Raw genomic sequence first — 18,046 nt, 5'->3', positions numbered from 1 at the left:
TACAGTGTCTCATCCTCTCTCTCCAACTTATATAGATCGGCCCTATTCACAATGTTAGTACCTAAGCCATTGCCATATCCATTACTTGAATCCTCCACATCGACTACATCTACGTCACTACTTTAGACAGCTACATCATCAACTTGGTTAACACTGTCAGTACCGATGGAGTAGGTCTTCTCAGCCCCACACCTGCTAAGATCAACCTCGCCGCCTCCATCACACATGTTCAAATCCTCGAACAAACTATGACCGTATGACCGTAGTCTATATCCGTATCTACACTTGACTTAGTTTCTACCATTTCAGGCACTGGAACCTCACTTTGGATGTAGTTAAATCATTACTAACAATAATGTCAACGCTATCAACGGGCAAATAGTCTACAACTGCTAGTTTTATATCTCTTGACACTCCATGACTTTTCAAGTTCATCTTCAACAAAGGACAAACAACATAAGTGTTTGAAAACCTACCTAACATAACTGATTTCTGCCCTTGTTGGCACACTTTCTTCCCCGGTGAAGGAAATGGCTGCTCTGGTGTCCCTGGGCAAGACAACTTCTCTCGAATCCCCTCCTTCAAGAGAAGAAACTACACCTCCAGACAGAAAATCTCAATAAAATTTCCGAGTTTCTTTCATAATATCATTCTTGCTTGACGAAAGATTATCAGCTAGAGACACTGGTTTCTTGACATTCTTCTCCTCTGACATACAATTCCTTGCTACATGCCCTTTCATATTATATCAAAAGCAAATTATCTTTAAACTACTTCCTTCCATTTGTTCTTACAAAACCTGGCAGTATGACCTGATTTCCCCCATGCATAACAATAATAATCACATTTCCCTGTATTACTATTGCAAAAACTACTCTTACTATGTTGCATCTTACCAGAAGAAGGATTATTTTACTTCTTACTATCACTCAAGCTATGAGTAAGACTGTATTAATCTGCCAACCTTGTCGCATTTTTAAAAGATTTTTTTACACCTATCTCCTATATATAGCTTAATGTCTAAAGATATTATTATTATTATTATTATTATTATTATTATTATTATTATTATTATTATTATTATTATTATTATTATTATTATTATTATTAAATGCTAAGCTACAACCCTAGTTGGAAAAGCAGGATGCTATAAGCCCAGGGGCCCCAACAGGGAAAATAGCTCAGTGAGGAAAGGAAACAAGGAAAAATAAAATATTATAAGAATAGTAACAGCATTTAAATAAATATTTCCTATATAAACAATAAAAACTTCAACAAAACAAGAGAAAGAGAAACTAGATACAACAGTGTGCCTGAGTGTACCCTCAAGCAAGAGAACTCTAACCCAAGACAGTGGAAGGCAATGGTACAGAGGCTATAGCACTACCCAAGACTAGAGAACAATGGTTTGATTTTGGAGTGTCCTTCTCCTAGAAGAGGTGCTTACCATAGCTAAAGAGTCTCTTCTACCCTTACCAAGAGGAAAGTAGCCACTGAACAATTGCATTGCCGTAGTTAACTCCTTGGGTGAAGAAGAATTAATTGTTTAGTAATCACAGTGTTGTCAGGTGTATGAGGACAGAGGAGAATCTGTAAAGAATAGGCCAGACTATTCGGTGTCTGTGTAGGCAAAGGGAAAGAACCGTAACCAGAGAGAAGGATCCAATATGGTACTGTCTGGCCAGTCAAAGGACCCCCTAACTTATCTTTGAAGTTTTCTAGTAAAACTAAGTTCTTTAGGTCATCAAAACTACCTACTTCAGCAAGAATTAAACAATCCCACAAAGATCTTTCTGACTTCTTTCTCTAATCTACATACGTACTGCTCTCACATCTTCTCAAACTTCTAAATTTCTTAAGGTAAACCACTGTATGCCTGTATGCACTGAGAACAGTTTCTTTAATAATATCATAGTCTCGCTTTCATCCTCAGACATACAACTATACACAGAAAGGGTCCTACCACTGAAGACTGACTGTAAATACAAAATCCACTTGTTTTTTGTACAACCAATTCTGTACATTAACTTTTAAAAAGACATGAAATATTTCGTTACACCTGCCTCATCAAATTTTGGCATTAATTTTAATACTTCACCTATGTCTAGATTATCTGAGTTATTATTCAATGATGAATTACTACCCAGTTTGCAACCTAACACATTTCTCCTGGTCTGCTACCTGATGGACTATTACGAAGATTTTGCCTTAAACTTATGATTTCTAACTCATGCCTATGCTGTTTCTCCTATTTTCCTTGCTGTCTCATTTTCTTCCCGCTGTCTCTCACTTTCTTCTCACTGTCTCTCATTTTCTTCTCTTTCAGCTGCTCTTTCGTCTCTCATATATTTCCTGTTCTCTCTTTAAAACATACTAGCAGAGAGCATCACAATCTAGACCAAGAAGCTTACCTGAAGCTATCAAATCTTTCGTAACCTTACTTATTCTTCTTATTTCTATATTCTCCCTGTTTCAATTGGTTACGTTGTCGAAAATCCTGGTAAGGTCACCAAGTGTTACAATCTTAAAATTGTACAGGTTCTTTTAATAATTAAACTAAAATTATACGACAACAGTCAAATAAAACATAGGGAATGAATAAAACAAAATATGTTAATTCACAAACTCATAAAAAAGGTCAATTTTACTTCTTTGGTTACTTTAACTGAATAATCAAATCAATCAAAACATTAATAGAAAAGGGGAACAGACGGTAAGGTAGAAATACTTACGGAATAGTTTTCTGCAGCTGCTGGGATGATACTAGTATGGAGGCTTTAGGTTTGAGAATATAGCAGATGGGTGGCGGAAGCTCGGGTGAAACTGATAAGATGACCTGACTCGAAGACGTCACAGAAGGGTTAGGATCAAGATGGGACCTCAGAGATCTTATCCAAGAATTCGATGGCAGGTAGTGTTGGCTATTTATCATCACAAGTATGGAGGGCTCGCTGATTCAATATGTCTCTTCTTCTCAGCAATAACAAGATTTTTAAAATAGGCGTTTCTCGCCTGAAAAGAAGATTAGAAACTGGTTCTATCAGACTCTGATCTTCTCTAGTTTTTATCTCGTCAGTACTTAGTTCTTATCTGCTTCAAGCAGAGTACCTCGCTTGTCTTATTCCCTGTCCTATCTCCCTTGGACAATCAGTTCTTGAAATTTATATACCCATGTATGGGCGGAGCTAATTACAGTGGACAGTCGTCATTTCCAAAAATTGTGTTTTTTGACAATTGTGCTTTTCGATTGGCCTTCTCAAAAACGCCCACTTCTATCATGCTATGGAAGCTTCTTGAACAAATTTCTGATGCAATCTGGACCTCATGTTAAGTCGTAACAAAAGCACAGCACGGTTCCACCCCTGATGACATATTTAATAAACAAGGATAACCCTCAGGCTCGGTTTCTCAAAATATGCTGACTCCACTGATTAAGGCGATGACATCATGAACATAACAGGACAGTTCCCTTATCGCTGTTGGCGCTCTTTGTCGAGGCTCGCTTTATTTCTGAAATGCTGATGACAGTGAGGTGATGACAGGTTCGACCAAATAATACGGTAGGGGAATATCGTCTCGCTGCTCACACTTTAGGAATAGATATTTTTGTCTTTTAATAATATAATACTTTAATAGTATTATATCTACTCATGACACCTACTTTATCACTATTTTCAGTCTGTGCCTTTTTTGAAGGCTCTAATTGTACCAGCTAGACTGTCTTTTAATGATATTGCTCTAACTAGTTGCAAAGGTTCAACGTGGAATATAATTTTCTCTGGTGAAGCCTTGCAACGACAAGAAGGCCAATGAACTAGGCCAGGGAAAAGGTTTTTCCCAGTTTGACTCAAAATGTCTCATATACAGTTTCTGTTAATTATTATTATTACTCAACCTTTTTCGTAATGTATCAACTTTCTCCCACTATACTATCCAACTCTTCTTCTTTTTACTATCTATATTCTAGATTATTGGGAAAGGATACCATTACCGATAATACCCTTGCCGAGATTGGAATTATTTTCTTTACCAATTGTGGGAGCTATGGTGGAATTATCAACCTCCCAATAATGTTTAGAACAAAGAAATCTTGATACTCGTGTTTTGATGCACAGTATGTAGCACAACCTCAAAAATGGCCCATAGATTCCAATGATGGGCTTATTTTTTAGAGATAATACTCTCGGCTTTCTATCCGGTTTTCTACCACTATGATTGCAGTACAGATGGGATGATTGTATTCTTGTAATATTCTCAGTCCAATGAAGTGGGTTTGGCTTACATATAAGCCACTCTTTTCATGGTGGTGCCATCACCTCGGGGTAGGGTAGGGAGTGGATATTAGGGAGTTGACTCTCGTTGATGGGGTAATTGAATATTCCATTAAAGACTAATGAGGTCTCTTTTACCATGTAAAGCAATACAGAATTTCATATTCCTAAAACTCATTTTTTTTTCTAGTTGATTTGTTCATTTCTATTACTATTCCACCCATAAAATAGGAGTAACACTGATACAGTTTCCCCTACCCCTGGACCCCCTGAATGGCTTGGGACTCTGTTGACGACCTAAGCCAATTCTACGAAGAAAAATTTTGATGACGACATAGATATAACATAGGCATTATAAAGGACCACTCCTCCAGTACTCATTTGTGCATCGTTATCACAATGGAACCATTTGTCCAATCATATCCAGGACTCCGACCAGTTAAGAATATTAGCAGTAAAAATAACAATGCGAGTAATAAACAGAATTTGAAGCTTATGTTACTTATTTTCCGACACTTTCAAGGAAATGATTGTTTTTACAACTTTTAAAGATTATGAAGTCCCTATTATATCTAGCCATGTGAAATTGTATAACAGTCGAAGTATTGCTGATTCAGAATATCACTTCCCGTTCAAGGACACCAATCTTAATGGGATGAAAAGGGGGCTCCCAGAATCATAATTGAACCAATCTGGCATGTCGCTTCCTGCAAGAAAGGATATAACAATACCATCATTAAGGAAAACGTTGGTGTCTTTCCTCAAGGTAATTTGAGAAGATATGGTTGCGGTTTGGTATTAAATGATGGTAATGAAACATAACCAGCGGTCATTTACTATTCTGCGTCTTCTCCTTTCGATATTATTGAGAGGGTAACTCCTAAACAAACTTTTAATCAAGTCAGAGGAGCAATTCACTGTAGGGATATCAATGAATTTTCAGAACAGGATATATTGAAAAGCTATCCTCCCAAAATGTTCAAAGTAAGAAATCTGAAAGGTCATAATAATGCAATCTTGTTGATATTCACCATTTGCCAAACCATATGAAAATTGAACACTAGAATATATTTGTAAAAAAAAATTGCATCTTTGGTATGTTCATTGTTACAGACGTTAGGATTTAGATGCATCAGTTTTTAATAAACTAATGGCAAATTATGTTTTACCTGCTCAAAGTTCCATGACCTCTGCAAATTGTTTTGGATATAAATTCTATTTCCATTGTAAGGGAGCTCACTCTTCCAATTCACTACATTACCCCCAATATAAACTGGAACAAACATTCATTGAGTCAGCAAATAATGTCTACATTACCTTTGGTGCAGCCACCTAAAAAGGAAAAAGGATTAATAACAATACCCTAAGATCAACTGATTCGAATGTTCTGTGTAGTTCATATGATTCGACTTCTAATTAAAAAAAAAAAAAAAAATGAATTCTTCCTCAAGTCGTAATCTTAAAATTCTCGACCCTTCCATTTTTTATCAAATTATTCCGAATCTAAACCATTGTATTACTCTTTTGCAAGAAGTCCAGATTCATGTACATGACATGTTTGATACATTTACCATTTATGAGATGGTTGATCGTGTAATCTAGTATCGAAATTCGAAAAAAGAAGGTTATTGAAAAACCAAGCCCTCCGAAAAAAAGAAGTAAGTAATGAAGAATGTCTGACTAATCCAAGAGAGGGTTTTTCTTGAGTCACTATACAGGAAGGTTCATTTGCTGATGTACAAAATAGAATTGTTACAAGAAAAGCAATATTACGTCAACTTCCAGCCTCTGAGTCTGAACCCGAAATAATTATCAATCAAGCTGCTAAGCAGGTGGTAGTCAAGGTCCATAAGATTCGATGTGATGCGCAATTCTTTGAAGGAAATATAACGAATAACGTATATACCCTTAGAAGAAAGGAATCCAGCTATAAACACAACTAGAAAATCGCTGATTTCACAAAAACACCCGATAAAATCTGTTGCAGGTACAATAATTGCTTTATTTATGAATTTCATGAAATTACGACATAAATATACATGAAATTAGTAATCTAATTGACAACTTTGGCAAAAAAAAAGAGAAAAAACAGAAAAAAAAGAAATGGTAGATTAGAGCCCCATAATACTGGTTGTATGTGCGTTAATGATCTGATAGAGAAGCGGATGACAGGCACTCTTCATCTTGAAATTATAGAAAAGAGATTAACCATATCTCGAATGACAATTGGGAAGTAACTCATAATAAAAATAAACACTAGGAAATTCTATCCAAAGAACCCAACCTTAATATATATCTATAATAAAAACAAAGGCTTGTGCATTTATACAGAAACCAATCTCAAGCAAAATAAAAAAAAAAAATCTGACCAATAGAAATCTATCTCCATTACCTTAATATTTAAACCATATAAAAAAATTTGAACCATATGCATCAAGGGGAAAGTCAAAGAATATTGTTAAACTATAAGCACATTGAAATATGCTTACAAGACACTAACGATACTGTTCCTTCAATAGGATATTACACTTTAGCCCCTCGCTCGGTTCCTTCTGCTGACACATCAGGAGGAATATAGATGTTAACTTACGAATTAGAAGCAACTTACGATAATTTCATCTTTAGCACTTCAGAACTTCAACTAACAGGAGTTAAATTATATTTGAAAAATAAGAACTTCTTTAATGTTTATATGTACAACCAATCTTCTTACAATTATAATTTGCAAAATGTACTTTAAAAATTCAAAAACATGTGAGACGAGGTAAAATAAGTAGTGAATGATCATAACCTCTGTATCTTAAATGATGACGATACTAATACATGCTGTTAAAAAACCCATGGAACTTATCAATATATTTATCCCTTTTTTTAAACACCAATATTGTTGATAGATTTGGATGGAACGCCCAGGACGACTTTTATATTATAATAGTAAACATTTCCCTACTCTAATAACTTCATTTAGACATAACCAATTAACTCCTATCCAAAGGTATAATACTTTAAAATCAAAGCTGTAACTGGGATACGTTTAAGTTTGATTCTGGCTTGTTGACTATTATTAATTGTTCACAAGATAAAACCAACTGTTTCTCCATAGGAATCCACAAAATGGAAATAGAAGAGAACTAGTTACTTGAGCAAGATTGCGTGTTGGTTATGCGAAATTGCGACAAGGGTTTTAGATGTACACACCACAGGAGATAGTTCCCATGTGCAGTGAATGTGACGCTATTTAACCATAAGATATATTTCTGTGCATTAATTCTAATTAAGAAAGCAATCTATGGTTTGGTCAGAAACCTGTCTGACATTTTATCGGAATTTGAGCACAGAATTATCAAATGAAATCTAAATTTCTAGCCAGAGTAGATTTTTTTATCTATAATCTATTCTATTATAACTTAGATTCAGTATTGTATATTAAATGATTCCCTCGCAAATTCATTCGGTTCAGCTCTGAAAGAGTTAAGCTCGACTTATTAGACAGGAAGATCTCCTCCCTTCTATTTATAAATAACCAGCTAAAGCCTTTTTTTAGTGATATTCAGAAGCTCATGATTACGATATTAACCTGCGCTTCTCTACTCTCCTCTTATGCTAGTAAAGTTCTTGCTGGAGAATTCTAGTACTGATTAACTGTTTTCCTTAATATTTTTGATCGTCAATTATTTACTTTAAACATTACATAAACTCTGTCCTCCACATTATATTTAAACTTTATGAAATGGATTGATTATCCTAAGTCTCACATGCCCTTTAAAAAAATAGAAAGAAAATTGTCGTGTTCAACTTGACATTTTTTTGATACTTAACTACTTGATTAATTCTGTTTTAGATATTTTTGTTAACCGAGTTTTTCATTTACACTAAAACCCACCCTTTTCATCTTTCTTCTTTTTATATCTTTGTTCTTTCTGTTTAGCGAAAAAAATATATTTTACCTTGGTTTCTGAATGTTCCTATTCATATGTCACTCAGAGCTTCTGATTTTTGCAGTACAGTATGACTATCAACAGCAAAGTTTAAAAAGATTTTAAGAAGGAGTCAGTTACTAATATTTTATAGGCCTTGTCACTTTTTTATCAGTATCTTATTAGTAAGCTCCGTAAGTCCTACTGTGTTACTATAAGCGCTTAACGTGCTAGCACATTCTTTATTTTCTTGAGGAACGGTCACAATTGCTGCCAAAATTCACTAAATCCAGTTGATTTCACTTGGTATTAATTCCTCCTGCATATCATCTAAATGCAAATATACGCATTATTTACTGTATGACCATAATAACAAATATATAGTATCCCATTTTGGTCTAACTAGGACATTTTAACTCAGATGGTAGATCGTGCTATTTTAGTTAACAACTTAAAATCAAACTTTGTTTGAATTGGTTTAACACCAAAAAATCTATGTACACCTACATATATGTACATACATAAATATATGCAAATTTACATATGTATATATAGATTTCTACCTCACATTAGGATCGAACTCCACACACGAAAATTCTGGGTCATCCTGGGACTGAGGACCACTCCTAGAAACGCCCTGAATGTCTCGGAAGTTGAAATGGTATATGGCGATTCATTGGTCATCCATGGCGAATTTATTTCCATCTGCAACCTCATCCGACAATCTCCAGCGACTAGCTCACGTTATGGAAAAATTTACTCCATACTACCAGAATTACAAGCCCCCAGCTAAGCAACATGTACCGACAGATCTGCACTCATCAACACATGTTTTCCTGTGCAACAAAACCAGCAAGTAACCATTAATGCCCCCTTATACGATCCCTTTCCTTGTGATCAGTCGTATGCCGAAAGCATTCCTCCTTCACATGTGTGACAAAGAAGACTGGGTCTCCATTGATTGCCTAAAACCTGCATATCTCCTGCCAGATGACCGGCTTACAGTACGCCTCTCAAAAGCAGGGTGCCATATTTTCATGTACTGTATGTCTTATTTAGGGTGAGAGCAATGTACTGCTGTGTATCACACACGGTCGTACACTCTAACGGTATCTATTTTTTTTTTATATTTTCGTTATAGCTCCCCCCTTTCACTGATAACTTGATCATTCCTGTATTTTCCTGCACCATTGTGTTTGAATTTTTGTCTTGTTCTTAACTGGGCTCGTTTGTATTAATGCTCAAGTTTCGACCAAATAAAGTTCTGTTGCATTCATGAGAGGCTCACAGTTACAGCCTGATACCTAACTAGAGAATTTCCGAACAAAATTACGTCTTTTTACAACTGTGTAGATTCTTTACAAGAGAGACCAGGTACCTACTAATAAAGTCAGCAGAAATCCTAAAATAATTGGAACCTAAAGTACTAACTGCATTTTAACATTCACATGTTAAAACAACTGTTTTATATGGCTATGAGTTTCACCTAACTCCCCGACCCACTAGTTTACTCAATTAAGAGCATTTACTTTGAAAAGTTCTTAATAAGCCATTATGTCATGAAGATAAATACAGTATCGTATTCATTACTTTTAATGTAAATTACTACCTCACATTAGGGTCGAATCCTAGGCTCTTCAAATGAAAGGTACCAAACCTAAATGCCAACCACATTTCAGGATCTACCTGGTGAAATCAGTCTTAGATATCATTTTTTTTATTCAGTACACACACACACACACACACACACACACATATATATATATATATATATATATATATATATATATATATATATATATATATATATATATATATATATATATATATATATATATATATATATATATATATATATATTCTTACAAAGCTGGCCTAACATGAAAATTGATTATCGCATTCACGTATTTCATTTGTATATTTAAAAGATGTAAAGCCAGTTCGTAAGGTGGGTGCCACTCCTGTAGGATTAAGTAAACGTATGTCAATTATGTTAGACTTTCGTCATTCATTTAGATATATTTTCATTCACTCCCGTATATGTTCTATTTCAAGTAGTTTTGTTCTGAAGTCTTATGTAACCTTGTTAAAAGGTATTTATGACAGACATGAGGTATTAAATGCTAAGGATTGCATCATGTTTCCATGTGGTTGGAAATTGCAAGAGGGTTCTAGACTAAGGCTACATTTCCACTAGGCTGCAAAACGCTGCTTCTATTTTTCGCAGCCGCTGCCTGAGTTTAAGTGATACATGTAATCCTATGGAGCTGTTTCCACTAGCCGCCGCTTCATAGAAGCTGCGAAACGCAGCCTTTACACGAGCGGTGTTCCTACATAAACAGAAGCTGCGTAACGCAGCTTCTGTGTTTAGTGGTATATACATTTCTATGGAGCTGTTTCCACTACCCTGAGCGCAGCGGCTGCGTCATCGCTTTCAGGCATTAATGGAGGAAGGTGTTGCGAGTTGTTCTTTCGTAAGTGAAATATCCACGTAAGCTATGAAATAATAACTGAATATTTTCGTGTTCATGTTCACTGACCCCCCCCCCCAAAAAAAAAAAATGAAGCATGTCGTTTGCGTAATAATGTTATGCTTTGAAAGGCCACAACTCTTGAATGATAATGAATTTGAATTAGAACTAATAAAAAAATATCGAGATCATTATTATTATTATCATTATTATCATTACCACCAGCGACCCCCCCCCAAAAAAAAAAGTTCTCGAATTAAATTATTAAATGCTCCTTGTCGTGCTCTGTTTGCATAAAGAGGATGAACCCAATATTTTGCTTTTATTTTTTTTGTTTTTTTGTTTCTTGCGCAATGAATAGGCAATCACCACTTTCTTCGTCAATGTTTTCATATTTTTGATAGATGGCACTGCAACACAACCTCATTCAAGTGTAGTCAGGAGCACTCTGACCAAGAGGCAGAGGCTGCGGAAAACAGAAGCTGCGTTTTGCAGCCTAGTGGGAACAGCACGGGCAGAGGCTGCGAAAAACAGAAGCAGCGTTTTGCAGCCTAGTGGAAACGTAGCCTAAACTTATTTTTTTTTTTTAATGTTATGAGAGGAGGTGGATGAAGCTAGCTGAGTAGGTTAACCTTGTTAGGGAACGATAGAACCATACTTCCAGCTGCCAGTTTACAGCAACGTTGGCAACGACCACGTCGAGAGTGCTTGCTTCAATACACTGGAAGATTCTAAAATGTATTAGGATGACATATAGGGCCTGGCATTGCATAGGAGAGAGATCCAGCCGGACATTCCGACAGTCCTCTCACCAACATCTATCCAGCCACTAAGTGTTTTCTCTCAAACATAAGTAGTGCTTGCTAAAACACTGGTGATATTTTTATGGTTTAATTTGAATGAAGTGAAGTGAATTTGTAAGTAGAGTTTATATTGTTAAATTAATTTATTTTTTGTGACTGGCCCTGTGTGATTTGGTTAAAAGTGAAGTGCATATATTTTTGCATAAGCGTTCTGTAACCTTGTGTGAGCTGAAAGGTCGTAAGAGTAACAATTACTTATATGTAAATGTGTAATTATCGATTATTTCCTACAGTGTTAAAGGTTATTTTTTCCCTTGATTGTCAAAATTAAATATTTTCATATATCAATTTCTAGTAAACGATTGCTTGTATAATTCTTGAGGCGTCATTTCGTCATAAGTCCAAAGTCTAGTTCAGATTTGAATATCGAATGGTTTAATTTTGGTATTAATTCTCAAATGTTACATTTTACAGAATATATATATATATATATATATATATATATATATATATATATATATATATATATATATATATATATATATATATATATATATATATATATATATATATATATATATATATATATATATATATTTTAAACATATATTTTTTTTTATAATAAATAATATATATATTATATTATAGAATATTAATTAAAAGTAAAGTAATCACCAAGTTTTGTTTTAGTGTAACGTAAAGAGACCTTTGAGTATTCAGTGTTCATATATATTAACGTCTGGGAGTTGAGTATTATTCTCACAGCTCGAAGGTACTCTCGTGTGTATCAGATTTATGTAATATAAAGCAGGTGAATTTAGAGCTCGGGGGTTTACATAGTTCACTAGTCGTAAAAATACATATTATTATTATTATTATTATTATTATTATTATTATTATTATTATTATTATTACTAGCCAAGCTACAACCCTAGTTGGAAAAGCAAGATGCTATAAGCACAAGGGCTCCAATAGGGAAAAATAGCCCAGTGAGGAAAGGAAATAAGGAAATAAATCAATGATGAGAATAAATTAACAATAAATCATTCTAAAAAACAGTAACAACGTCAAAACAGCTATGTCCTATATAAACTATTAATAACGTCAAAAACAGATATGTCATATGTAAACTATAAAAAGACTCATGTTAGCCTGGTCAACATAAAAATATTTGCTCCAACTTTAAACTTTTGAAATTCTACTGATTCAACTACCCAATTAGGAATATCATTCCACAACTTGGTAACAGCTGGAATAAAACTTCCAGAATACTGTGTAGCATTAAGCCTCATGATGGAGAAGGCCTGGATATTAGAATTAACTGCCTGCCTAGTATTACGAACAGGATAGAATTGTCCAGGGAGATCTGAATGTAAAGGATGGTCAGTGTTATGAAAAATCTTATGCAACATGCATAGTGAACTAATTGAACGATGGTGCCAAAGATTAATTTAATAGACTGCTAGTTTGTGTCCAACAAATTAAGATGAGAATCAGCAGCTGGACACCAGACAGGAGAACAATACTCAAAATAAGGTAGAAGGAAAGAATTAAAACATTTCTTCAGAATCGATTGATCACCAAAAATCTTGTAAGACTTTCTTAATAAGCCAATTTTTTTGTGCAATTGAAGAAGACACAGACCTAATGTGTTTCTCAAAAGTAAATTTGCTGTCGAGAATCACACCTAAAATTTTAAAATATTCATACAAATTTAAAGAAACATTATCAATACTGAGATCCGGAGGTTGAGGAGCCACCGTCCTTGGCCTACTTACAATCATACTTTGAGTTTTATTAGGATTCAACTTCATACCCCATAATTTGCAACATGCACTAATTTTAGCTAAATCTCTATTAAGGGATTCACCAACCCCAGATCTACATTCAGGGGATGGAATTGATGCAAAGAGAGTAGCATTATCTGCATATGCAATAAGCTTGTTTTCTAGGCCAAACCACATGTAATGTGTATATAGTATGAAAAGTAATGAGCCAAGAACACTACCCTGTGGAACACCGGATATCACATTCCTATACTCACTATGGTGCCCATCAACAACAACTCTTTGAGATCTATTACTTAAAAAATCAATAATAATGCTAAGAAACAACCCACCCACTCCCAACTGTTTGAGTTTGAAAACAAGGGCGTCAAGCCAGCACTAAAATCAAGGCCAATCATACGAACTTCCTGACCACAATCAAGGGATTTCTGTACAGCATTTGAGATTGTAAGAAGAGCATCACATGCTCCAAGGTCTTTACGAAAACACAATTGCAAACTAGGGAGTAGATGATTACCTTCAGCAAACCTATTAAGACGTTTTGCCAGAAGACGTTCAAAAACTTTATATAACATGGGAGTTATGGATATTGGGCGGTAATCAGTAGGATTTGAGCTACCATAAACACATTTACATAGAGGAGTAACATTACCAATTCTCCAACAAGTGCTAAAAGCTCCTCTACTTGCTAACTTGCGCATAATAACAGTTGACTTTGGAGCTAAGAAATCTGCTGTCTTTATAAAAAACAAAGGAAAAATACCATTTGGGTTTACACCTTCATAAGCATCAAGGTCCATTAACAGATATTTAATCTTACGAGATCGAAAAGCTAAACTAGTAAGTTTAGCTTCAGGAAAACAGGAATGAGGAAGTTCAAGTTTTTCATTACTCAGTTTACTGTCAAAAACATCAGCCAGAAGGGTTGCCTTTTCTTTTGGACAGTGAGTGACTGAACCATCTGGTTTAAGTAAATGAAGAACTGTTGCATCTACACCAAAGAGTGCAGATTTAAGGGTCGACCACCATTCATGTTCCTACGTTGTACCAGAAATGGTTTCTTTTATTGTTAAATTTTACTCCATTTCAGTATATATATATATATATATATATATATATATATATATATATATATATATATATATATATATATATATATATATATATATATATATATATATATATATATATATATATATATATATATATATATATATATATATATATATATATATATATATATATATATATATATATATATATATATATATATATATATATATATATATATATATATATGACCACGATGAGAAACATTACCAGATGTATAAAAATTTGGTCTCTCCTTATCCCTTAGGTAAGAGTGACATGGAGTAGTTATACACGGTTGAGGTGAAGTGGGAAGGATTAAATCACTATGTGTGGGTTCATGTCCATGTATTCGCATATATATCTTAGCATTTTGACGGGTTCCGTTCACCAGTATATACAGTTTACAGTATATATATATATACATACATGTATATATATATTATGTATATATATATGTATAGATATGTATATATATATATATATATATATATATATATATATATATATATATATATATATATATATATATATATATATATGTGTGTATATATATATATATATATATATATATATATATATATATATATATATATATATATATATATATATATATATATATATAGATAATATATATATATAGATATATATATATATATATATATATATATATATATATATATATATATATATATATATATATATATATATATATATATATATACTGTGTACTGTATATACTGGTGAATGCAACCTGTCAAAATGCTCACACGCATACACACACACACAAACACACACACACATATATATATACATATATATATATATATATATATATATATATATATATATATATATATATATACATATATATATATATATATATATATATATATATATATATATATATATATATATATACATATATATATATATATATATATATATATATATATATATATATATATATATATATATATATATATATATATATATATATATATATATATATATATATATATATATATATATATATATATATATATATATATATATATATCCATGAATATGTATATATATATATATATATATATATATATATATATATATATATATATATATATATATATATATATATATATATATATATATATATATATACTATAACTATACAAAAACAACAACATCAACAACAACAACAAATGCTGCTGTTTCTAGTGCATTACAGGACAAAGGCCTCACACTGGGAGACTTTTATTTGCTCGCTAACTGCAAACATACCTAGTATGTGTGTCCTGACTAGTATAGCTTTGACAACCACCGTGAAATCTAACTTTGAATCACGAAAAAGTATCACCATGGAGCAAGGGATATATATATATATATATATATATATATATATATATATATATATATATATATATATATATATATATATATATATATATATATATATATATATATATATATATATATATATATATATATATATATATATATATATATCCCTTGCTCCATGGTGATACTTTTTCGTGATTCAAAGTTAGATTTCACGGGAAGAATACGAACGAGTAAGTAGTCACCTGAATGAACTTAAACAATCTAATCCTACGAAGACTATTGGGGTAACTTTACAAAATGACCAACGATACTAATAGTCATTTTGCAAAATGACCAAACTTCTGGTCATTTTCCAAAATGACCACAATTATTTGGGCATTTTGCATACTGACAGATATTTAGGTCATTTTCCAAAATGACCGGGCAGTTTGCAAAATGACCAATTCCTCAAAATGACCGTAACATATATATTTATAAATCTCTGTGTGTGTCTGTGTCTGTGTGTGTTTGTGTGTTTGTACTGGATATATAAATATATATATATATATATATATATATATATATATATATATATATATATATATATATATATATATATATATATATATATATAGATGGTTCCTAGATTGAGAACCAAACATATAATATTATATATATTACGGCTGGAAAGCCAAACAACCTCTCGAATTCCAAACTCACCTGTTACACTTGGAAATATTAATACCCGAACTCTGAAACAGTTATATAACTCCCAGACAGCAATATATAGAATACTGAAAATCCAAAGGTCTCTTAAGTACATAAAAAACTGAAATGGTTAATTATTCTTAAGAATTATTCACAACCACTTCTTACTATGTTTATTTACAGGATACAAGCGAGGTTGTAATAAACACTGATGATTGAAATAATACACTTTTTACAAAAATAAATATATTTATATAAATACAACACTTTGAAGGAGTTTACATCAAATAAATATATCACTCGAAATATTAAGTCTGAACAAAACTTAGATTAAGACAAAAATATTTCGATCTGAAAATTATGTAGTCACTTGACTTGAAATAATAAATCTCAATAAACCATACACTAAGACAAAAGAAATACTTTTGAAATTTTGTAATCACTTGTTTCACTTGAAATTAAATCCGAATAAAATATTTCAGTGTGATACTTAATGAAAATAGATAACTAGATCAAAATACAAGTGTCTTTCACCTTACTACTGGGCCATTTACAAAAGTCTAAGATAATTTTTATAAGTATTCACTATGTTTACAAAAACCCATCGCACCAAACTTTAAAATTTCGCAGAACACTTTTAAAGCAATGCACGGGGCTGAGTATGGGAAAGAGAGGGGAAGATGACTATGACTTATGGCTGTGATTCTCTATCTGAACTATGGAACCCTGGGGTTACCTTAATATGAAACTTAGCTACTTTCAGAAGCTTCCAGGAGATCTGGAAGCGTGGGGAGTTGGCCTAACAGCAACGCCAGACGCCAGAGTTTCCAACTAAATAAACATGTTAAGAGACGAATCCTGGGTTTTCAGGCAACTTTCAGACTCTTATCCTCGCTACAGGGAGACAAACTCTCTCAAGCTAGCTCTTCCCACTCTTTGTCCTCGAAAAAAAAAAAAAGATAAGACCTAACACTAGGATTCTCGAGAACCTTCCAAAGCACATGGCATATAAAATTGCGTATTTTCTCACAAACATGACGCAATACCTCATAAAAATATAAAAGAACATTACATAAGCCCTTGTTCCTATCTTGTATGGTCACACAATGCTCTCAAACAGATTATGCAATTCTTCGCAACAAAACTACGTTAAATGAAATATTAATTCTTAAAAATAACATAAATTTACATATATTGACTTGAATAAGGAATACAATGAAATTAACAATGAAAGTCTTACATAATTTCCATAATAAACTTGAATCTGCATGAGAGGAAGTCATCTTATGAGCTGGCAATTCATCTCATCAATGCACAAATGAAATATATAAATAAATCATTAATAAGCTATTGTATTTATCCTACACTAGACCAGCTTCATAAGTATATATATATATATATATATATATATATATATATATATATATATATATATATATATATATATATATATATATATATATATATATATATATATATATATATATATATACATATATATATATATATATATATATATATATATATATATATATATATATATATATATATATATATACATATATATATATATATATATATATATATATATATATATATATATATATATATATATATATATATATATATATATATATATATATATATATATATATATATATATATATATATATACATGAG

The sequence above is a fragment of the Palaemon carinicauda genome, chromosome 33, assembly GCF_036898095.1.
Source record: "Palaemon carinicauda isolate YSFRI2023 chromosome 33, ASM3689809v2, whole genome shotgun sequence".
Lineage (NCBI taxonomy): Eukaryota > Metazoa > Arthropoda > Malacostraca > Decapoda > Palaemonidae > Palaemon > Palaemon carinicauda.
The sequence above is the reverse complement of the archived record's forward strand: the minus strand, read 5'-3'. Positions refer to the sequence as shown.